The 24,757-nt window shown below is 42.4% G+C and overlaps 1 long non-coding RNA gene across 3 annotated transcripts in view; it reads right to left on the bottom strand.

Moving 5' to 3' along the window:
- LOC110407668 overlaps positions 1-24,757 on the bottom strand; it is a 53,567-nt gene that overhangs the window by 13,893 nt on the left and 14,917 nt on the right. The window contains exons 2-4 of one of the 3 annotated variants that reach the window (XR_002443978.1): positions 17,440-17,503; positions 15,651-15,821; positions 11,752-14,819 (exon numbers count right to left, since the gene is read on the bottom strand). This is a non-coding gene — a long non-coding RNA (uncharacterized LOC110407668). Of the gene's footprint in view, positions 1-11,751; positions 14,820-15,173; positions 15,224-15,650; positions 15,822-17,439; positions 17,504-24,757 lie in introns of those variants that run through there. The other 2 variants (XR_002443979.1, XR_002443977.1) reach the window with 2 other exon arrangements.

The following is a 24,757-nucleotide window of genomic DNA, read 5'->3' as shown; positions in this document are numbered from 1 at the left end:
GAGCTGGCCGGGGGTCGGTTGGCTGGTAGTGAGCAGTCACATCGTGCATCACGTTATTAAACTGTCCTTATCTCAACCCGTGAGTTCTTGCACTTTCACCCTTTTCAGTTCTCTCCCTGATTCCACTGTGGGGGAGTGTGTGAATGGCTGTGTGCTGCTTAGCTCCCCCCCGGGTTAAACCACAACAATTTAATATGTTAAATGGTCTATAATCCTCTATAATCCTTTGAGGCTTGTCAGCGTATCCTCAAGCTTTGAGTATCTCCTCATATGAGTGAATAGTGGTAGTGGTAGCTGTAAAATCACTTAAATATAACTGTCCATTAGAAGTCTTATCTCTAAAGTGCATAAGAGATGGGCCATGGTATCTACAGTCGTAATATTACACTAAGTACCAAGTAAGACACGATTTGTGTGGCCAGCTTTCATTGAGGTGTTGTAGTTCCCAGCAGCACCCGAAAGCCAAGCCCTGAGCAAGTGGATTGTGAAGCACTGCGAATCTTACCTGTTTCTCCCAGCAAACTGTTGGGATCATAAGGCACAAAATTCCTGTAATGACAGTGAATGTTGTGTGCCATTACAAATAGCATAATCCAGTGGCTGTGGGTTTTTCCCTCTTCACTGCTCTGGGCTTTGGGGTTCTATTGCCTTATGAAAAACAGGGATGACACTGACTCATCTCATTAAAATAATACTGAAATAATCAAATTCTGGTTTGGGAGTGTTGTTTTTTTTTTTGATAGCTACAAATTAACTGAATGTTACATTCCTCCCTCCTTGGATCTCATAAAGTGGGAGAAAACAACATCAGTGCCAAAGTCCTCTTGCCAGAGCTACTGCCATTAGCCCAGGAAAAGCAACAAAGAATAATGCAAGTTTGGATAGCAGATAGACTTGCAAACCTAAGAGCAATGCAAAGTAAATCAGACACAAAATAGAATGATGACTGGCAGAAGTACGAGGACTCTACTGCTGGAAATGAAAGGGCTGTGAATAATTAGACACCTCTGACCCAGGAAAATGTTGACTTCATTTGCAGCACAAAACTGATCACAAATGGTGTTGGGGAGGAGAATCAAGCTATTCACTGTGCTTTCCTCTCATCAGAAAAATTCATTTCCTTTCTACTATTGAGCAATGAAATATACCTGATTGGATCTGGTGAGACAACTTCACGTGGAAGATATGGAATGTGATGAAGCTAAAGGTAATCCTTTAGCTGGAGAGGGGAGTGCACATATATCTCCTATTTTAATAAAGAATTAAAATAAATCCCATAAAAGAATTTTTTTTTTGTTGTACATTTGCTTGTGTACACAGAAGCAGTTTGCATGTATTTTTCCCTTCATGTACTGCTTGCTGCTGCCTAGATTGGAATTAACTAACAGAGCATGTTAAAGAAAGTAAGATGTAAAAGCTGTGGTATGACAGCTAATCTAGTTTTGTACATGCCTTCAGTGATAGCTTGCATAGTGAGACCCTTCTTTCTCTAATGGTAAATGGTAATACAGAACTAAGGATTTCACAGTTTTCCGCTTTATCTTGAAAGAGGACTTGAAGCCAGTTTTTCCACAACACTTCACCCCCCAGCTGCCCTACATGTGCTATAAATTAACAGCAGGAGGGAAGAAGATGTTCCTGTTTGGGAAAATGTACTAGAATCTGAGATTTTTAAAACAAGCTGCTGAGTTTGTCTTGTTTTTTCTCTCACCAACTGGAGAAAAAGTAATGCTTCCCATTCAGAGCACTGCACTTGCCTAGAGTTTGCTGATATGCTGCTTTGGTGAGAAAGACCTCAGCTGCAAAGTCTCTCATGGCTCATGTAAGGCATGTCTTCTGCAGGCAGAATTACCACAGGTGGAACTCGTTTCTCGTTCTGCTGCAGACCATGGGGATGTTCTACACATTGTTCAGTCTTCTGAATGGAAAGATCATTCCATGCCAGTGAGGAGGGCATGACGCTGTTTGCTAGACCTCTTCCTCTCTCATTTATCTCTCCCTTACCATCTTTAATCTTCATGTGAGTTAGCTGGTTGCAATAAACTCCAGCTTTCCCTAAAATTTCTTTCAGGTAAATGTTGAAAAGTTACATGTATATATAACAAAGGTGAAGATTTCCATCAAAAAGGCTGAAAACCATTGCCGTTCTCAGGCGGTGAATACGGGTGGTGGGGCTGTCTTGCTAGCGGGTGGGATGCGTAAAGCCATTAGGCTCCATTACAAACTTTGTCACCGCGCTGATGCTCGTCTCATTTGTGTTTCTAGCAATAATGCCTGCAGTGAACACAGTCAGGGCAGACTAAAAGATTGCCCATAGCACTCCTGTCGTTTTTATAACATCCCAACCTCTCTAATCATGCATCACTAAGGTAGGTCTCTAGTGCTCTGAGTCCTGCAGGAATACCACCACTGCGCTTCTGCGGCAGATAGAGGAGCCTGAGGCTGTCACAAGTAGGACTGTTTCCAAGTCATATTTTTAATTGATTTGCCCTGGATGCAGCTTAATTTTGATGCTTATTGTAGTGCTATTAGTTATGAGACCTGACAACTCCCCGTTGGTCACATCTGCACTGGTTTCAAAATCAGGGTGAAACCAAGTACCTTCCTGTAAGCTGACTGCTCCTGAAAGGAGCTAGGCACCCGATCTACAGGAGGCTGCAGTGCCATATTAATTCAGGTTGGGGTGGGAGTTGCTGGTGCTTATCGTGCTGAGTTCACACCACGCAAAGCACATTTGGATTGAGCGATCAGTGTACAGACTGATTCTTACCTATCAGTCGTTTCTTATATGGAATATTGAGCTGTCTGCAAAGCGACCTTCGAAGGATCTCTAATTAGAATTCTTCTGTAACAGGTTTGTGGAATTATCTATTTTTCCCTTTCACCTCTGCAAAACTGGAGGCCTTTAGAAGATCTAACAGTTTGGAGTTGGTGTTAATTTGTCATATCAGCAGCAATGACTGGCTTCAGGGAAGAGCTGGGCTAAGTAATATTTCCTCTTGAGCTGAACTTAGAATCCTGGAACTACAGAATATCCCAAGTTGGAAGTGACCCCTAAGGATCATTGAGTCCAACTCCTGATTGCTACCAGAGCAAGCGTACTGGATCTTCACGACTTGCATCATGCTGGAATATCCGGAACCCCCCAAGCTTTTCTGCCATCACAGTTTAAATTCTACCTCATAATGAATATGTGTTTGTGAGCTTTGGAAGTAGGGATTGAAGGAGACTTTGAAATTGAATGTCAGGATACTTCTGCAGTCAAGCTCTTCCCTTTGGATATTTCTTACTCACCAACAGATGGTACTTGTTGGCCTGCGCTGTCAGAATTAGGCCTTCACCAAGCTCTTGTGCTCACTACGTGCAGGCTGCTATCAGAGGGAATAGGACAGGGAATAGAATAAAACATAAATGAAGCAGACGGCACAGCAGGAAGCAGGCTGAAAGCTCAAGATGTACCAATGTGCTTTGGAGGGCTGCCTGCTGACTAATGAATAGCCAATCTAGGCATTGGAGGGAGGACCACTCCCTGCTTCTCCAGAGCACTTATTTAAATCTTCAAATACATCCAAAGAATGAAGCTGGATAGAAATACCTCCTGTTTCTTTGTGGCATGCTTATCTGAGCCTGCCTCTGCTTTCTCCTCTGCAGAAGCTGCTCTGCCAGAATTGCACCACATTGTTGTGAGCTCACTTTATCTCACGCAGTGAGCCAGCAAACAAAACCTACGAGTGTTGTATGCCTCTGTCATACATCTTGCCTTGCGAATAAGGTAAAGATGTGGCACAGTGCAAGTTAAATATACTCTCAACTCTGGTGTACAGTATTTGCTTACAGTGTTTAACATCTAACATCGCTAGAAAAATGGATGCCTGTGCTAAGATCACGAAATGAAGCTCCTTTCGTTGTGGGAAAGAGAAGCAACTACCTTGAGAGAGCAAGTCCTTCAGGTACCTGACAGTGTTCTATCACTGGCAGCAGCTGGCACACTTACTCAGCAGTATAAGAATTGAAGAGGTCATGGGAAGTGCTGGGAAGCCTTATTTATCTGGTCAGGCATGCACCCAAAGCTAGCCTCGCATTTGCCTGCTCAGCAGTACCAGTGTGGAAGCAACACAGATCAGGGACATCAGATGCCCTTCACTGACATCAACTTACTGGACAAAATAATATGCTGAATATAAATCTGTCTTGCACATATGTCGTTTCTTACTACTTCAACTGCCGTAGAAATCTGTCTCCTCCTAAACTGTTTTCCATTGTTGTCGGATTATGGTTTTGTCTTTCTCAAGAGTTAATTCTAGAGATGAAATTTAGATTGAAATAGCCCTGTTGCCAGTACCAGCGGCCCACACACCGAATCAGACAACTGCTACAGCAGCGTTCTTAATGCTTCACCAACAGAACGAGAAACCCTTCCTATAAAGGCTGACTGAGCAAGCTTGTAGCACTTAGCTGCTATTTAATTGCGTGGAGAAAACAAAGATCCTGCTCCATGTTCTCACTTCTTCCCCTGCAAAGACCATCCCCCAAACTATCCCTTGCTGCTTTGAAGGTACTTGCACATTCCTAACTGCCAGACCCACACATACCTCAGAAACCTAGAAGGGTGTCTCCAAAACCAGGGATAGGAATGTGTATTTCATGGTTGGCATTCATGTCATTTACCTCTTCTCCCTTCATCCAGAATCAAACTTCTGCTTTACTAGGATGCTTGCTAACCTCTTGTCCGGGAGCTGAGTAATTCTGGCAGCAGAGGGCACAGACCCCGACAGATGCACCAGTTGCAATTTCATCTGCTTTGTTTCCTTTCTAAGTCAGGCAAAATTTTTTTTTTCCAATGTTTCTAAAGACAAATCGTGTTGGAGTTAAATCCTTAATAGTAAAGCTGTACGTGGATTTTCAAAATGGATCGTTTCTTCAGTTTCACTTTATTTCACCATTATTCTGGCGAGTATTTTAGCCACAACAATCTGTCGGGGTTCTGCCTCCCCTGTTACAGCAAAGGGTTGCAGACAGGATGTGTCAGACAAGCTCATCTCATGCTAATAGCAGCCATCCGTCTTTTCTCTCTAGCAAAGCGCACCCCTTGTACAGTTTTAAATTAAATCCACCAAAAAAGCCTTTCTCTCCTGAGTATCAGAGGCCTGTCCGTCTCTATTTTTACTTCTTGATCCTCATTTTTCATTTACTAGTATCCTGGATGCAGCTTTCCCTCCATTTTGCTTCAGGGAGTTTTGATGATTTTGACCTATAAATGGCAAGGGCAATAGAAACTTCATCCTTCATTTCAACATACATTCTATTACTTCGTTTTTTCCATTCAGACAGCAAAGCATCTTATACATATGGCCTCATGTGAGAGTGAGGTAGAAAAGCTTCCTGCTTTCTTGGTTTCTTCAGTTTCTGTTTTCCCCGATTTCACCTTTTTTGGTAAGTATGGTTAAGAACTGAAGCTTTGGTGATTTTTGCTTGCCAGGAAGGTTTTGGTGAAGACAGAGAAAGGAGGTGACATATCTAAATTGTAGTCTCATCTTGGCACATTCACATTCTGTTTGTGCTTCCCACGGGCTTTCCCGGTGGGCTGGGGCAGTGGAAGCACTGAGGTGGATCTTCTGCTGCACTGAGAACAGAATGAGAGCTTGCAAGTGTCTGAGACGTGGAGGAGCTGGATGTGTGGAGTGCTGCTTGTCAGCTCACTGGTGAGCCAGGGGGTGATTCCAGCCCAGGCTGGCCTGCCTGCTGGGGGCACACAGAGTGCCAAGATAGTGGTATTGCCAAGATGGGAGTTTACCCGCTTCACAGGGAAAAATGAATGAATGTCTTTGCAGTCTCCCAGTGACTTCTCACAAGTCTCTTTCCCTCAGACTGGGAAGATGTACATCTCCCCACAGGCCTGGAGCAGCTCAGAGCCGTGCAGTGAAGAAATCTGCTGATTGTTTCTCAGCAGAACGCGGATGAGTGAACACAGTGCTCCAGAAGGGGCAGCAATTTGGTGATCTGCTCCCTCAAGCACCAATCTTCTGGGTCAGCACTGCAGTGCATAGCTACTCATAGTCAGGGAGTGCTGCACAACAAACCGATGTCTCTGCTCTCTCACCCTTCTCCATCCCTAGGGGAAAACTTGAGAGAGTTTTTTTCCTCTCCTTGCTCACAGAAGTTGGATTCTTCCCCACCAGTGAAATGTTTGCAGCTGGCACCTGCATGAAGACAATTTGGAAGTCTGCTATACAGCTGTTTCTGTTTCATCTACACTGCATTGATCCAACAGGGCTCCTCCATTTCCTCTTTGTCACCTACCAGCTTAATTATATCAATAAAGACTCTGCTGGAAGGTTGGTTACCAGGAAAAGTCTGGGCAGTAAAGACAAGATTAGATGTGTTCAAACACGGGAAGCTTTAGACATTCTTTGTCGTTCTCTTTATGTACAGGGTTTCTAATCTCACTGTGCTGACCAGAAAGTTCAGGTGTCTGAAATAGTACAGCAAGGGGCTCCCAGGCTATAGACTGACACTAGTCAGTCTTTGATACCTTAACAATTGCTGTCAGGTGTTTACCACAGATGTGTCCGTACCACAGCGTGCCATCATTTCAGGGAATAGTTTCAGTAAGAGACTCCACTGTTGTACTCAGCATTTAATGCCTGACCACTTATGCTGTCATTTAGATTTTCTGAGGGACAAGGAAGGTAGTTTGCAAATAATTTTAGCTAAAAAATGATAAAAGGATGGCACTTTTAAAATACCAAGGTATTTTACTTTAATAAATTCGGTAAAAAACGTTGACCTGCACTTAAGAGTTGTAAAATTTGAAATGGAAAAAATATGAAACTTAACTTTTTAAGTGTTACACATTACAAAGGCAAAGTAAAACACTTCATTTGGCTTAGAGAGATGCTCTTTGTTTAAAAGCTAAATGCTTTTTTTCTGTGCATCTGGAAAAACTTGCGTGCTCATTTACCCCACAGCAAATCTATTTCTGCAAATTCTCACCCTGAAATTTCTCTCATCAATCAAATTTGTATGCACATGCAATTCCACTAATGAAGTAATCAAGAAATCCCTTATTTGTTCATTTCTGGGTCCACAGGACCTAAAGAAGTTAATAGGTTTTTGTATCATGCTGATACATGGAGCTGATCTTGCTGGGAGGATGCGATAGATTTTGCAGATGATGTGTCAAGCTTCTTTCTCAACCAGGCCCCATGTTCAGTTTTAAAAGAACTAGCAAATCTTAGGCCTAAAGCCCGTGGCAGCCAAAACAAGCCCACTTCTCTCTGAGGCTTTTCTTACCTTTATTCTGATGTTGTACTGAGACGACTGCAGCGCAGTTTCCCTTTCATTTACTGTTGCATAGTTTTAGGATACTATCACCTTTCTGAATATTGCCGCCTTATTGGAGCTTCAGTAGTGAAAATACAGAGCTTGCTGTTCACTAAGATATGCTGTGTTTTCCACCTCAAAGTAATCTTCCTAATCATTCCCATTGTGGCTTTTTGCCATCACTTTGGTGGATTTGCTTTTCTCCTGTAATTTCTACACTTATTCAGAGGAGGAAATGTTGGCAAAGAAGTCAAGCTAGCCCTCATATGAACCCAGAAACATTTATTTCACAGGTTGCTGTGTTGAGAAGGTGCTATCATGCTGAATTAAAATAAAAGTTATTCCAGTTCTGAGAAATGGATGCTGAGTACTCGGCGTAGATTCCAAAGAGTCTCTGTGTCTCTATGGCATTGTCTAGACCGAGTCAAAGAGGCAGTCTGTGCTAGATTGCTCTACCTCTGCTAATGCATTTTTAGCACCCTTTAATGCATATGTTAAAAGGCACGTTTCTTTGTCTGTGCTAAACTCAGCAGTCTAGCTTCCACTCTGTGCATTCCTAAGTCTAGACAAGATTATTTGCCCACAGTTCAGTGTGCCAGAGGCAATAGGTGAACCTTGAAGGGCTGGCTTACCTGACTGCTCCTTCACCTCAAAAAGGAGAATTCAAACCCAGAACTCAGTGTAGAAACCTTGATGGAGGAAAATCTCAGTAAATGTCACTGCAGTAAGCATCAGTGAGAGAAGTGGGGGCGGGGAAAGGGAGGGCACATCTTAGGCTTTAACTGGTTACTGGGAGGTCCGATCAACCTCTCTTTTCTCCAGTACAAGTTGGGACAGAAGTATAAAAATACCTTCTTGCTCCAAAAACAGTGCTAAGAAATGGTCTTCAGCATTTGTCTAGACTATCCTAAAAGATGTATTTAAAGCCTATTAGCTAAAATGAATTAATTAACACTTAAAAAAGGCAAACCAGGACAGATGATTTGCATTCTGTGGCTGCAGCCCGGCGAGGATGGAGCACCTCCTGGTGCTGGGGCACGGTGAGGCTTTGGTCCTCAGGGCAGCTGGTTGGTAGACCTCTGCTCCTGCGTTGGAATACCCAGCAGTTCTGGGCTTAGACTGACATCCAGCACCTGAAGCTCCCCCAGATCTTGGAGAAATCAAAGCATTCAGAACCAAGGCGTACATGTAGCTTTTGTTCTGAGCATCAGTTAATAATAGCTTCGCTCATTCCCTACCATCGCAGGTTGTTAGGTCAACTGGTATTTTGCAGCTTTAATGGCTTGTGAGCTTGCTTAATATATCAAAATTGGTGGAACAGACTGTGTTTAAAATTCAAATAATCCATTTTTATATTAAATCTGTGTGGGATTTGAGCAGTGTTCAAATTAGTGCATGGCACATTTGAATACTTACTAATTAGACCTAACAAATCAGTAGGAATTGGGCACTGGTGAGAACAAAACCTTTTAAAGAAACAGAACAGCAAATCTTTTAGAGAAGGAGGATGACAAAAAAGCCCTTACATTTTACACAGTGTTTTCCATTCACAGAGATTTTAAAATCCTGATTAAAAATGCAGTAACTTCTAGGTGAACCCTGGCTGTGATACACAGAACCGCAGGGCAAAGTCTGAGTGAGAAAACGACAGAACTGAAGTCCTGACTGCTGAACCCCGAAGCTTAGGTCTGTCATTGCTGAAGGACTTGTTTGCCAGACAGTGACAGGACAAGTGAAGGAGTCACTTTAATGACAAATAGACTGTACTATTAGGGTCTTTAAAGTGACTCTATGCATACTTCCAAGGCATAGTGAATATCTGATTCCATTCTATACTGTGTTGATTTAAACACCTGGAAGATGTGGTCCAAGGGGTTCCTGGTGTATTTCTCCATGATTTTGCAAGGTTTAAATACTCTCCTAAGAGAAAGTGACCTGGGATCCAGGATAAAATCTCACAGGGAGAAACCAATGGAAAAAGTTCTCACATATTTGAGAGCTTCTGTCAGGAAGGTGTCTTGTTCCCCATAATGGGATATGTCTGAGCCTGATTTACCCCATCTTGCTTACCAACACTCCTGTGGGAAGGGCTTTCCCTTTGCAATCGTGCTGCTCCAATTTGTGAAAAGGAAATTTTTAATTTGGGTACCTTTTGTGTTTCCAGGTAAATGTTTCAGTAGTTTTTCTTGTGTCCTGTGTATCTAGCATTTGAGCAAAAGGAGGATGCCTGAGTTGTACCAGGGGACTGGGAACTGGGAGGCAATTTGTAGCTTTGCCCCTGCTTTGTATGTGACTTAAGCCAGAAAACAAAGATCTTGGTTTGGCTATACAAAAGCAGTTGCAATGCTTATGTGCCAAATCACTTGAAGATGTGAAGGAAGACAGCATACATAAGCAGTAAGCGTAAGGATGCTAAGCTGAGCTGCTGCTGTTTCCTACTGCTGTAAACCCCCCGGGGTTACTCAGCTGAAGGGGCTGCAATGGGGCAATAGCTGGCAACAGTTGTGCTTGCATTCTGTATGGTTTTCAAAATGCATCCCATTGACTCCAGCAATAACTTTCATTGATAATTCCTTGCTCAGGAAGTCATACTGCAGCAGCTTTTCATATGACAGTGAAGTCGCCTCATTTTGTACTATTGGCCTAACAGCACATGGAAATACCGTCCAGAACTCCACCTAAGCTATGATTTTTCCAAGAGATTGTTACGCTTTGGTGACAGATGTGGATGTTCTTCCTACACTCTCCAGTATAGCAGTTTATGAAGCTTAAGAACAGATGCAAGCGACAGGATCTAAGTGAAAGGCCAGAATTTGCACCAACATGTTTCTATCTGTGAGGCAACCCTTGCTCAGCTCTCCTGAATTTTACCCCAGCGTAGAGGAGAATGCTGGCAGGTTTGTCTCAGCTAGATACCGTTCTGGTTATCTCATGGGAATTTATTTTTGTCCATAGAGATCGACTGTTTTTCCCTTATGTCTGTCAGATTTTTATTTGTTTGTTTGTTTGCTTTTGCCACGTTGATTTCCCTAGGTAAGTTAGATAATGTAAAGAAACATTTTATTTCACACCAAAGTAGGATGTCTTCCAGCCCTGGGCTAGTCAGTCTAGCTGTACTGTGCACAGGGAAACACTTTTCTACTGGGCTGCACAGTCAGAGGCATAGCAGGATTTCACAGTGAAGCACCCCCAGTTTTTTTTGGAAGTGAAGTTTTTCAAGTGCAAGGCAGAAAGAATGTACAGTAAGAAGGCTTACAATTTCAGTTTGATTTCTGTTTTTGAATATTTCCCAGAAGGCCAAACACGATGTATTACCAATCTCAACTGTACTGGTAAAGACAATAATTAAGAGGTCGCAGTAAATATTTTTCTAAATACAACCATATTACAAACCAGTTTTATTTTAATGACTAATTTTATTAGCAATTTGCAGAGGCACTTCTACTCTGTCAGACTAAAGATGCTCATCTCAGATGTACAATCATTTATTCTTAATATAAATGATCCTGTTTCAAGAGAAAAAATGTCTAGGTTTTGCTTGCTCCCTTGCACAGAACTCAACATTGGAGCAGGGAGTGCAATGAGTTTTGGAACACAGCCTGGAAAAGAAATGCCTCTCCTGTATTTAATTTGATGTGCCTGGTGCTATAGATGAGATATTACTTGATGTGCAAATCAGAATTTTCAGTTTTGCCTTGAGTAAATTCATCTCAAAAGCGCATGTCAATTACAGGTTGGGACTCCAAATGCCTTAATGAAAAAATAATACTTAAGGATTAGGCAAGGCAAAATATTTGGAGCATGAAAAATATGGCTTACCAATTCAAATTATGTAAGAGAAACAGGACAGGTAGCAATCAAGGTCATGAAGACACAGTGGAGGAATTTCATATATTATGTATGTAAATAGCTTGTAATGGTTTTGTTTGCAATGGCTTGCATGCAAATTGAAATGTAATAGAAGCAGAGAAAATCTGCACGTTTACTTAAAAATCTTGGGCTTAGAAACTGTGAGACATAGGGAGGGAGTGGAGGAGAAGCCTGTGAAGGAAAGTGAGAGCAATGCTACATCACCACCTGACTCGCACCTCTCCAAAAACTCAACGACCATATGAAGGGGAGCACTGGGCAGACTTCTGTGTGACCTCTTTGATGTCTTAGTTATTACTTAGCATTTAGTGCTGCTTATCTTTTTTTTAACCTAACGAAGAGATGAAAAACAGTCACCTTTTCTTTATCCTTGCCATGCTGACCTCACACAATCTGTATAGAAGAACCAACGGGTGGGACAATTCTGTAATAAAAATTTCAATTCAACAGTTCCTTAAAGCATGGCGGATTAATTCTTTTTTGCCAAATTAAGACATTTAATGCTGAACACAAATGGAAAAGGCCATCTTTTCCTTCCTTAAAATAGATCCAGTAGCAAAGAAAGAAGATTAGGCATTTGCTTTTTCTTCTTAGCCTTTAGTTTGCTGCAGATGGGGGTCAGCAATGCTGGCTCTTTCACTAATGCAGATTTGGAAATAGCCTGTGCTAGTTTAGGAGGTACCAGTGAGTTCTGTGTGGTAGAAAAAACCAACACGTGCAGGCTTCTCCTGTCTATATGGACGATATGGACTCCCAGACAGCAGCAGCTCACTGCCATGCTCTGCCTTGCAGAACTGTTACAGTAGAGGAGTCCTGCCCAGGATAAATGGTTTGCCCCCTAGCTGCTCTCTCCCTTGCAGACATATGGAGAGGAGTTATATCTGAATTTTATTCAAGGATGTGGATTTCACTACAGGAAGGGTAGAGCTCTTGAGTGTATTTCACATTTCTGTGTTTGTTCAACTATGTAATGCAACCTTCAGTGCACAATGCTGTACACACTTGATATCCTTGTTGGTTCTTTTATTCTGACTACCACTGTAAAGCTTGTGGAAGCATTCCCTGCACTGTCTCTCTCATTTTGCTGAGTTTTCAGCACTTTGAGTATTGAGCATCATGTTATCATGACAGTGCAGGACTGTGATCCACTCACATGAACATGTTTCTGTGTGTGTTCTCAATTTAGGGGGTAGGATTTCATAAACATGTAGACAACAGAACATACAAATATTTTGGTAAAGAATTGTTCATATATGCCTACACAATATTAACGGTATAAATGCATTTATTTGTAGCCATGTGTAGTAGATCAATACATATTTGGAACAGAAGTGTTATATACACATAATATTATAGCAGACTTACCCATAATACACAGTATTTAATAATAACTCTCCAGGTAAAGGAGAGATGCCTTCCTGGAGACATTCCTCTTTGGTTTTCACTTGATCTTATTTCCTGTTACAAGGAGGTTACTCAGGGAACAGCTGGGGCTACTTCATTTCCCAGTTTGTTCAATTACATTGTAAATCCAAGCTATTTTCTTTGAGCTGTTCCATGGTAATGCATTTACTGCTGCTACAATGGCTAACAGACCCTGGATAAATCCTGTCAATGGATTTGGAAATGAGCCTCATAGCTCAGACTTGGGCTCAGAAAAAGACTCAAAAGGACTCAACGGGGCAACAGACATTCTAGCTAATGGTGAGCTTTCATTTAAATCTCTGCTAAAAGCCACCTTGAGTTATTACTGATGAACACTAGACACCTTTTTTGTTTATATAGCATGGCTTGTGGCTTTCAAATGTTTAGAGCCAATAGTGCAAAGAAATAAAACACAATTCCAACTTGTCTAAATAGGGTTGGGAGAGTGTGACATCTTCAAAACAACTGGCATCAGCACAAGTGCTTCTACAAAAAATTATTGATAACATTGATAAAAATGGCAACAACATTTCATAAGGTAATACAAAATGCTTCTGCTATCTTATTTTCCCAATTTGAAACCTACAGTGTAGGCAGAGCCTGAGTCATTCTTCATCTTCCCTTGCATCCTAGTTCTGTCTTGGAGAAGCACAGATGAGTGTGCAAAGTGAACCAAACCAGCCTCTCCTCCCTGCGAATGACATTTATGCAGATATTTAAGGACTGGGACTGCATACCCAAAATAACTGGGTGGAATTGCTAAGAAATAACATCAGCGTAAGATGTTTCTTTCAACCAGATGTACACTGTTAGCCCAAAGAACACTGGCCTATTTCAACATTTTTTGTATCTCCGTTTGTCATTGATGTGAGAGGCTTTTATTTTATATGTACGTATTATTAAACTGCCCCTGCTCATAAAATATGAAGGCATCCTGACAGCTATTTCTGTTAAGGAAGAGCCAGGTCGGCTTACTTTGAGCTAGCTGCAAAGTTTCCCTGGAGAATTTCTGGCTGCAGCTCCCTCCCCCACCTCCTGCAGGGACAGTCACTTCAGAATGCGCTGCATGAGGATGGAGAGCACATGAAAGGGATCAAAAGATACCCAATGCATTTAAGATAAGGTTCCTGAACATCACTGCATAGCTAGAAACCTAGAACGTTGTGTCAGAGATGGTCTGTGCTTTGCTGTAACCTAAGGTGTGCCAAGGAATGCATAAGCATAAAAGAGAAAGGATGTGGGATGTTGGTGCCAAGATCTTTTCAGTGTTAGAATAGAAGAAACTAAACAACAATTTATGGTTTTAGAACCCTGGTCCTTTCAAAGACTGGTCATTGAAAAATCCTGAAGCATCCTGGAAGAGTGAACTTTAACCCAAAATGCCTTCATTCTTGAGGAAATGGCAAAGTTAGTTTTCTGCAAGGGAGATAAATCAGGACTTCTGTGCTTCCTGAGTAGCAGCACCCTGCTTCCCTGGCAGTAAAAGAGATATGCACTCCCAGCCACTCCTAGCTAATCAGTCCCCTGTGGAAGCCAAAGAAGGGGGCAACTGTGAAACAAAGTCACCAAAAGGCTGAGTATGTGGCAGCTATGCCCAAGATGGACCTGTGAGAGTTTATGTCATCTTGATTTGTCCCCTGCTAGCAAGTAGGGACTTAAAAGTGGGCTGATGTGAAATGTCAGTAGGTTGTGGTTCTCAGCAGCTGTTTGTCAGACTTGATTTAGAAAGTGCGTTGGAGTGGTGAATCCCACATGCATGGTGTGGGGCCTGAGATTGCATAGACCTTTGTACAAAGGCAAATGGAGCACTTGGATGTTTGCACTTGCTGTTACTTAATGTGCATTGACCTTCACCCGGAAAGAGACTAAAACTAACTAAAATCTGCCATGAAAATCTGTTACAATTCAGTGTCTTTTTGTAAGTCCCATCACACATAGACAAGAGAATTCAAGGGATTTGAAAAGTTAGAGATCCCTCCAGTCAGCTCATAATGGTCCATTTAAAAGCAAAGCACTGCAGTCAGCTCAGAAGCAATCCCAGGTATTTAACCGTGGGGCCAGATGTGCTGGGGAAACACGTACCATGGTCAATATCTGTCAGCAGAATGTTCTTGTCATGAAGCTGTCAGGCATAAAACAGCTGAAATTCAGTGACATGCAGAAGAAAGCCCTTGTGAAGCTGTACAAACTGCTGAGCTCTCCTGACATAGTGGAATGAACCAAGACAGATATATTTATATAACTTGGTATTTTATTTATTGCACATACATATTTTAGCAAAAACCTGATTAGCTCCCATAGCATGTACTCTGTAAATGTTTGTTATGCCTTTGAGCATCACACTTGCTACCCCTTGTGTCTCCTTGTACAGCAAAAGAGGACAGTGGCTGCTCTAGCCCTCAGGGCAAACTGTCTTCTCTTTTTACTTCATGACTAATTCAGTTCTCCAGCTAAGATGCTGAGATACGCTGCTAACCACGGATGACACTCCAAACTCAGTGCAGGCTCTGGACCTGTAGTCTGCCAGGCAGCTTCTCTTCACTGGCCTTTTTTCCCCCCCCTGGGTTTCAGTAGAATGGCAAGGCAGCTGTCCACTTAACTTCTCCTTCAGAATGGCAAAAAGACAACAGCTGTACCTCGTTGCACTGTTCTTATTTCCTATCCTAGGTAGAAATTTTCTCTGTTCTCTTGCTCTCAGTGCAAACTTCCTCTTCAGCCCTTTCTCTACCCACGTAGGTGAATGTCATTTATCATACTTAAAAAGTCTCTTAAGAAAGATTATGAATTTGCTTGCTGTGTAATTTGTGTTATTCTCTTTGTACCAAAGCTGCATCAGTGTCTGTAATTAATGCTAGGAGAAATATATTGCTTGGCAGTGGTGAGGGATTTGGAAGCCTGGAATGACTGGAGCTACTGAGGATGAGGTATGACTGTCACCTATAAATACTAGTTACAGCCTCACTGTGACTTCCCACAAGTGAATTAAAAACCCCGCAATACTAGCTGTGCTTTTTGGACTTAAATGCACTCACCTGACAGCTTGCAGTTGAGTTTGATGTCTGGTTTTTCATTGAAAGCAGAATTCAGTATGCTGCTCATCATGGATTTCTTTTTTTTTAACTTTTGCTTCTCTGCATTATTTTGTGAGAACTTCATGTAGTTTGAGGAAGAGCTAGAAGCAGTCCTTTCATTATAACATGTCCCTAAGTATACAAAGTTAATCAAAACAAAATATCGTGAGAAATCTACTGTTTTATCAGCCTTCATTTGCAGACTTACTTTTCTGACTAAGGCTTTGCAATGGCAATGTTTCTATTTATCTTTGGTGGGGAGAGAGAATGATTGTAATTTCAAGTGAAGGAAGGGCTGAAGCTGAATTGCTGTGTGGGCTATTTTCATAGAATCATAGAATCCTTAGGGTTGGAAGGGACCTTTAAAGGTCATTTAGTTCAACTCCCTTGCAATTTACAGGGACATCCACAGCTCCATCAGGTGCTCAGAGCCTAGTCCATCCTGGCCTTGAAAGTCTCCAGGGATGGGCATCCACCATATCATTGGGCAACCTGTTCCAGTGCCTCACCATCCACACTGTGAAAGGCTTCTTCCTTATATCCAACCTGAATCTACCCTCTTGAAGTTTGAAACCATTTCTCCTTGTCCTATGACCACAGATCCTGCTAAAGAGTCTGTCCCCTTCTTTCCTGTAGCTCCGCTTTAGATACTGACAGGCTGCTCTCAGGTCACCTCGGAGTCTTCTCTCCTCCAGGCTGAACAGCCCCAGCTCTCTCAGCCTGTCCTCATAGGAGAGGTGTTCCATCCCTTGGATCCTTTTTGTGGACCTCCTCTGGATATGCTCTAACAGGTTCATGTCTCTCCTGTACTGAGGACTCCACATCTGGACGCAGTGCTCCAGGTGAGGTCTCACAGCACAGAGCAGAGGGGCAGGATCACCTCCCTCGCCCTGCTGGCCATGCTGCTTTTGATGCAGCCCAGGATACAGCTGGCTATCTGGGCTGTGAGGACACATTGCTAGCTGATGTCCACCTTTCCATCCACCAGGACCAGCAGGTCCTTTTCGGCAGGGCTGTGCTCAGTCCTTTCAGCTGTGTGGCTCTTTCCCCTTTATTTTTAAAATGTAACAGCTCCAGAACTCAACACGGCAGTGACCCTCAGGTCTTGCTACAGTTCCACCCAACCCAAATCTGAGGGAGCGCTCCTTCACTCTGTGAGCAGATGAGAGCAGCTTGATGCATGGTCTGCCAGCTAGAGAACACTCAGTAGGCTACCTTTGTTCTATTAACTCTCTATAAATAAGCTTATATATAGGAGGGAGCTTTTAATATACATACATTTTTTCCCCAAAATGATCCCTTTGATCACCTCTTACTTGCCCTGTCCTATTTCTTTACTGGGGCCTCTTTCTTTTAGCCAGCACAAAGATGTGAGCTGTTCCATGGACTCTGTGTGAAGAGTTAATAACTTTTGCTACTGTATTAGGAAGTGTTGATGAAGATTCTAATAAGTAAGAGGTGCTAAGTCAAGGCACCTTGAGAATAACAGCATCATGCTTCTTGTGCCTCCATTTCCACCACTGCTTGCTCAGGACTTTGGGAAAAGGAGGGATGGAAATAGAGGAAGAGATTCCCACATAGTAATATTAAGTATGGATAAGAAAAGTCCAAAGTGTCTGGCGCACAAAAATGTTACCAGAAGCAGATGGTAAAAAGATAAATGAATCAGAATTGGCAGATGCATTGCATAATCCCAGTCTCATCAGAATGAAGAAAGAAAAAAGAAAAAAATATATAAATCACTGTGTACCTCTTTGAAGTGACCACAGGGAATGTTTTGTTGGAGGGCTTCCCAAATCCAGTCTTTGCCAAACCTGTATGTAAATTAGAATAGTCTAATCATAGAATCACCAAGGTTAGAAAAGACCTCCAAGATCATCCAGTCCAACCGTCCACCTACCGCCAATATTTCCCCACCAAATCATGTCCCTTAGTACCACATCTAAACATTTCTTGAATGCCTCCAGGAACGGTGACTCCGCCACCTCCCTGGGCAGCCTGTTCTAGCACCTGACCACTCTTTCAGAGAAGAAATTTTTCCTAATATCCAACCTCAACTTCCCCTGCCACAACTTGAGGCCGTTCCCTCTAGTCCCGTCACTAGTTATGCAGGAGCAGAGGCTGACCCCCACGTCTCTGCAGCCTCCTTTCAGGCAGTTGTAGAGAGCAATAAGATCTCCCTCGAGCCTCCTTTTCTCCAGACTAAACAATCCCAGTTCCCTCAGCCACTGCCCATCACACTTGTGCTCCAAAACCCTCACAGCTCCACTGCCCTTCTCTGGACACACTTCAGGGCCTCAATGTCTTTTTTGTAGTGAGCAGCCCAACACTGGACACAGTACTCGAGGTGTGGCCCCACCAGAGCTGAGTACAGGGGGACGGATCCCCTCTCTGCTCCTTCTGGCAACACTAGTTTAAATTAATGCTACTGAGTATGCAATCTAGTCCAGCACCTTCTGCTTTAAAGTGAATACCTCTCTGGAGGGCACGTTATTAACACCAATATATGGATGGTTCTTCCCTCATTGGTTTCCTTTATTGGAAAGAGCAGTGAAAAGATTATTGCCTTCAAATTATTTACACGTATCCTTTATGATTTCAGAGGGAATAGCAAGACTGCAATTAAATTCAACCTTATTAGCATTAAACCCCAAAGCAATCATTCCAAAATAGATCTGAACAAGAACCCCCAAGAGTGAACAGTGAGAAGGAAATTGTTTCCACACTCTTAATTCTGGCTATTGGTTCTGGTCTCCACATGTTAAGGAGGCAGCAGTACCCCCACGCTGACACTCAAGCTGGCAGTAATCTCAATGGGCCCTTCTTCAAAAAAACTTTTTAAGGATGTATGGAAGAATGTACTACTGGGGCTTGTTAGTTCTCCCATGTAGAGTGATAATTTCCTTGGACTGTCCAACGCTCTCTCAGAAACCAAAGATACTTGTAGTGGCCTAACCTTTTCTGTAATTTTTGTGACAATTGTGGACTTATCAAATTTGGGGCCTATCTTGGGGAGGAGTGTGTGATGTGAGAACAGTGAGCCCTTCTGGACTGAATGCCTAGCATGCAGTTGTCTGCCCTAAAGGTAGGAGTCTGGATTCAGGGAGTCAGGCCTGACGTCAGCTGCTAAACCATGACTGGCTCTTAGAGAGTGATGTCATTTCTATCTGTCCCACACTTGAGCCAGGGATGTGTAAAAAGCCATAGAAATGGTGAATGGTACTTTTAACCCAAATAAATTCTAATTACCTCTAAGCAGCATATTGAACAAGAAATTGGTAGGCAAGAAGACCAAACTGAAAGCATGAGTGAAAATCTCACTCAGCCTGAAGTGTGATTCTTCTTGTCCCTTCAAAAGGAACACATGGCCATAAACAATTCTGCAAGAGCAAAGTAGTATTTTAGGAACAGCAAGAGGCTCTCAGGGTTTCTGCATTTGATGCAGAGAGGCTTGTCTGAGGGAGCCGGGGACTGATGGCTCTTTTAGTATATCTGAATCCAAGGCCTGGGGAAAGAAAGTTACAACATTGAGACAGTTTTGAACAACACTAACTAAAAATGCCGAGTAAGATCAGGCTTTGTTTTTACTCCTGCAAACTTGGGCTGAGTGTCAAGTTGCATGGAAGCAACTTTAGCTTTGGCACACTGCAAGCTTGTAGGAGAACGAGGTTGCACTTAGATAACTGTAAAGGTTAGGTAGAAGAAAGACTGGGATAGCAGTCTCTCCTGGGACCATTCATGGATGAAAGCGGATTAATAAAAATGAATAAATAAAAGCATTGCTGTAAAGTTAATAGTTATGCAGTGATTTTTCTATTTCTGATAGGTGGTGGGAGAATTTCTGTAGAAAAGCTGTAATGCTTTGTATTTATTCATGTACCCAATCTCTCTGCCTGTATCTTGAATTATTTTTTTCATGTACCTGGTGTCAAACTGTATCTGCCAAGTCCTATTCGACACTTGCAACATGCAGCTATGTGACTAATGTGTAATTGAAAGCAAAGTGAATGGTTATTACATCAGCTTCCACCCATGCTTCTTTTATTCTGATACTAGAAAATGTATTTTACAGTTGAAGATAGTTGTGCCTGGCTTTAAGGAACATTGGTGATGTGGGGGATATAGGGAACTTGAAAGCTTCAAAGAAAGGTACATGAAAATTTTTCCCTCCTTCCATTCACAAATGGATTATTGTTCTTGCAAACGGTTTTATTCCCAGCATTATTGATAAGTGTATGTAAAGTCTACAGCTGCTATCCTAATGTTTTAGACATGCAGCACGAGGGCTCTGAAGGTAGTCTGTTTCTTGGCTGAAACTCCAGACTTGGAGCTGGGAAGGAGATCAGGTCCTTGGAGTTAAAAATAGCAGCAAAGACCTGCTTTGCCTCTTATTGAGCAAAAAACACCTCACACTCCTCTGCCTAACTTTCTCTTGCTTTTTAGGTTTTTTTTACTGCATCCTCCACAAATGAGATTATTAGGAATCCATTTCTAAGTCAATAGCAAATTATGAGCCATTGACCACCTGGAACTATTCCTGGTTAGAAAATGCAGAGAGTCAATTTCTGCCATGTCCCCATTCCTCTTGCAAGGACTGCTTTAGCTAACAGAGCAGAGAGGGCAACAAGCAGTCTCTGCTGGTATTGGCAGTAGGTGAAGGAAATCTGGAAAGCTGGGGTGAGAGCATCACATGTGGTTTTATCCCAAAACACTGGAACAGAGTTCAGAGCCCTGATAGAGACTGATATCCTGTACTTTTAATTTTGCTCATGTATTCAATGAATTATTGAACTAATTATAAAAATCATCTTGAAGTATTGTCACTGAAAGAGGGAGCTAGTCTGCCAAAAGTAATCGAGGTAATTACTCAGGTGCAAGGTGATTCTTTGCCTGTCACAGGGCAAGCTGTCAGGGTCAGCTGCAGGGGGAGGCTATGGTATTGAACAGCTCAGTGAGGTTCCTCATCCTTTCTGAGGGAAATGCGTGGAGACAGCAGAAAAATTCAATTTGTAAACGTATTCAGTGTTAATTATTAATCATGCACGACAGGTTGTGCAAGGGTTTCCATAAGAAGCAAGTTACTCTCACAAGGCCAGCCAGGGACCTTCTGATGCTCCAAACACAACAAGCTACAGCTATCATTTTAATGCTTTCTTTTGTCATGTCCGAATGCTGCTGTATGCTTCTGCTACATCTAGAGGGGAGATATCTACAATGACTCTATTCTGCGTGAACAGGCCTCTCATAAGCTACAAACCCCATAAATATTACTGTTTCATACAGCACTGGAACATATTGACAAAGTTTGAATCCCAGATCTGCTCAAACTGATTTTTGTAGATGCTTCTGTATGCTCTGCCTGATCTGTTGAGATGATTATTAAGATACCTTTCTGAAATAGCTTAAATGTTACTATTTGTTCTCAGCAGAATGGGGTCTTACATTCAGAGATAACTGGAGATGTTGTTGTAGATACTCTACTCTTACATGTTAGTGTGCTATGTTGGGATTAATCAACTACGGTGCAGTATGCTCTGTCTTGATGTAACCCCCTAGGAGCACGACACTCCTGTTGCTTATTCTGAAAATATCTCATTTCCTGAAAAAATGCTGACCTTGTGCTTTTGGCCAGAAAACATATTGTATTTGAAAACAATGCATGATGTAGAAATTTACTCAGATTTGGTAAGTTTTTAAATGTGTTCTACTCAAATTTTGTTTTGGTTTAGTTTTCTGGAAAACAGAAGCCAAGAAAGCTGGATTGTCTCTAAACATTACTTTTATTTAAAGATCTGCTAACAAAAATAGCCAGCTACCAGCAGCCTAACAGGCTTCTGATTCTGAGACTAGCCTAAAGAGAAACTGGAGCTTAGAGAGTGTGTGTAGGTGAACGGAAGCTTGCAAATATGAGGTAACACCAAAGAAAAGACTATGCCTTCGTCCATCTAAGTGGCCACAGGAGGCATATGGGAAGCATTCCCAGAAGAGAAATAGCACTTAACAGCACATATGGCAGAATCTATAAAGTGCTTCCCATCTTCCAATTAGAAGAGGATAACAATCCTTTTTGTTCTTTACCCTGAAATGAGGCTTCCAAAAGAACTGGATACAAAGCGGTGTGTTTCATCAAAGGCACAGCACTTCAGTGCCCCATATAGGCTCCTGGGCTGCCAGTCCCCTGTTCTGACAAGGACCATACAGTGTAACATCTGAGGCAGTGTCACCAATACTTCTGCAAGGCTTGCTGTGTGCAAGCTCTTCCCCTGCTTCTCACAGTGTGAACTATCAGGGTCAGCTGCTGGGGTGAGGCTTTGGTACCTAACAGCCCAGTGAGACCCCTCATCCTCACTAAGTGAAATGAGTGGAGACAGCCGAAAGAAAATTTGATTTGTAAACATATTCAGTATTAATTATTCAGTGTATAGGGATGGGTGCTCATTGGATCCCTTACAGAGTAATGACAGTCCTTCCCTGAAGGGCTTGAAGACCAAGGCATTGGAGAATAGAGTGCAGCTATAAGCATGTTTTGACCATTTCCAGATTATCTGGATAGGTGAGACTGATTTCTTCCTTCCTCTGGGCTCTGTTTGCAGCGGAAAATATATAGGGAGCAATGAAGGTGGAATGGTGCAATACATTGTTTGCCTTGCTCTTTTTCTTCTTTTTTTAAATATAGACAGATGAGGTGGAAGAGCAGGGTTTTGTCCAAGTTATGATGATACGTTCAATTAGACTGAAGCAAATGCTCCTTTTGGAAAGGAGCATGTGTTCCTCTAGCAGCTCCAGGCTTTCATCTGGCATAGCTATATTTGTGTCATATAGAAATTAGAGCTAGGGCACAACGACTTTGTAGATGTCTTGACAAGCAGTACATTAACTCACTAAAGAAGCTGGATATCAGACATGTTTTCTTCAAGCACCATTTCTTCATGAAGTATCCAGACAAATTCTATCTGCTTACTATAGAAGCAAACAGTACTCTGTATTATCTATTGTACCCTGCATCCAGAAAGGTCAAAAGTGCAGCATGACATGCCTTTACCCATTTACTTAGCAATGATATTTTATAAGCAACTGCACCTATGTTACAGGAACAGTTTTAACTGGCTTTATGTTGGTGCATATCTGAGGAAGCTGCACGAGATCTTGAGTGCTCTCCCAAGTCCCTGTGTATTGTTTGGGTTTGTAGAATCAAAGCACCTCCCAGATTCTCTCCCCTCCTGTGTTTAGTTTGCAAGAAGAAAAGATTCCTTAGAAACCTATGTACGTTTGATCTTAGGAAAGGCTGAAACAAGTTTAGTATTTCCTCTGATAAACCATCTCCACTTTCTGCAGAAACAGGCTACAGATTTGTAAAAACAAACCAGGTTTGTCTAGTTTAAGCTCTACAGGTTCAGAATGTCATTGGGAGGCTGTTAGGATTCAGTTTCTGTTCAAACATTTTTCTCTACTAAACAGTGCTAGTTTTAGCCCAGTGAAACACAGACTAACTTTTCACTTCAGCTCAGTCACTCTTCTACCTTGGACAAAGCCTAATCCGCCAGAGGTTAGGGGAGATACAGTCAGGGATACCTCCTGAAAAATGGAGATAAGGATAAAATTTGGCAGGGAATGCATTTCTCCATGGCTATATCATCTGGACTAATTTGGAGAGCATTGATTTTTAAACAGTCTTCTAGGGAAAGCACAGGAGTGTTACAGCTATTTGACATCTTTATTCAGTCCTTGGCTTTGCTACAGATTTTTAGTGAGACCTTTAGCAAGACATCTAATTGCTCTGTGCCATAGACCCCCATCTGTCATGCAGGGATTTTTGCTGCACGTTGTGTTTTCTTAATTCACATCAAGAACCATGTGGCATTGGCTATCTACCCCATATGGGAGAGAGCGATAGTGCCCCACTATCCACTTGGGGCTGACTGAAATGTAAATAACTCATCACCTCTCATCTCCAAGCATTTTCTTTACCTAGAAAAACTTGTAAATTAGCCTGGCCTAATAAAAGAGGACCAGCATAGAATGCAGGCTATCTGACAGATGAAAGATATTCACCAGATGCCCTTCAGTGCATTTTTGCTTTTCATTTGCAGCATGTTGGTTATACGCAGAGAATACAGTCTCTGCTTGCCAGATTAGCTCCCATCAGCAGAAAGTAAGGAGCAGAGGAACGTGACACACTTACAATCATGTGCACAGGTGATCCGAAGGTGGCAGGTGGCCATGCACCAGGAGGGGGAGCTGCCTGCCCTCTGATGCAGCAGATGCGAGTACGGCTATAGGAGAATTCAGGAACTGGGAAATGCCGTGTTCTACCTCTGCAGAAGGACACTTTGTCACCTGTGCCTACTTCTTCAAGGGCTGCGGGGAGGCCAAGGGTGAAGGGAAGCAGAGAGTATGAACAGATCCTGCCTTGGCCATTTTCAAGGCTGAAATAGGTGTTAACCCTTAGAGAGGATGCCCACCATTGACCTGAGGGCCAGACAAAGAGACTTAATGCAAACTATTGGGATGGCAACAACAAAATCAGTGTGTGCAGAGTACACTGCAGAGTATTAGCTCAGGGAGCCCTGTCCACATGGGAAAGGAATGACAGCATACACCAGGGTGTGAACCAGTACTGCTGTGACAGAGCTGTAACAACAAACTTTGCTGCATGTATATTTAAGATGTTTTTTAGTATTTTATACCTTTCTCTTTATTCTGTCACCTTTTTTCAAGAAATGTGAACTACTCTAGGAAACCCTGCTTGCATTCCAGGCTGAGCACATTGTGTGGTTACACCCACAGAAACGTTCCCCATGAAGGTATGCTCTGCACCTGTTGCTGACCCAGGTTGAGCAAACTTTGTGTCTGGCTCATGCACATGCTCTTGCTGCTTGCTAGGGGCTGTGAAATAAAAGGTGAGGAAGTACCAGAAGGGATTTAAGGGTGAGTCATGTGTATCGAAGATTTGGGTTTTCTAATGCATCTGGTTGCTCACACTGTTCTGCAAGAAACAGAGTATTTCCTTGTTCACACGAGGTTGGTTGATTACAGTACTCAAAGCCTTCCCCCGCCCCCACAGTAAT

This window comes from Numida meleagris, chromosome 18, assembly GCF_002078875.1.
Source record: "Numida meleagris isolate 19003 breed g44 Domestic line chromosome 18, NumMel1.0, whole genome shotgun sequence".
Lineage (NCBI taxonomy): Eukaryota > Metazoa > Chordata > Aves > Galliformes > Numididae > Numida > Numida meleagris.
The sequence above is the reverse complement of the archived record's forward strand: the minus strand, read 5'-3'. Positions and strand labels throughout refer to the sequence as shown.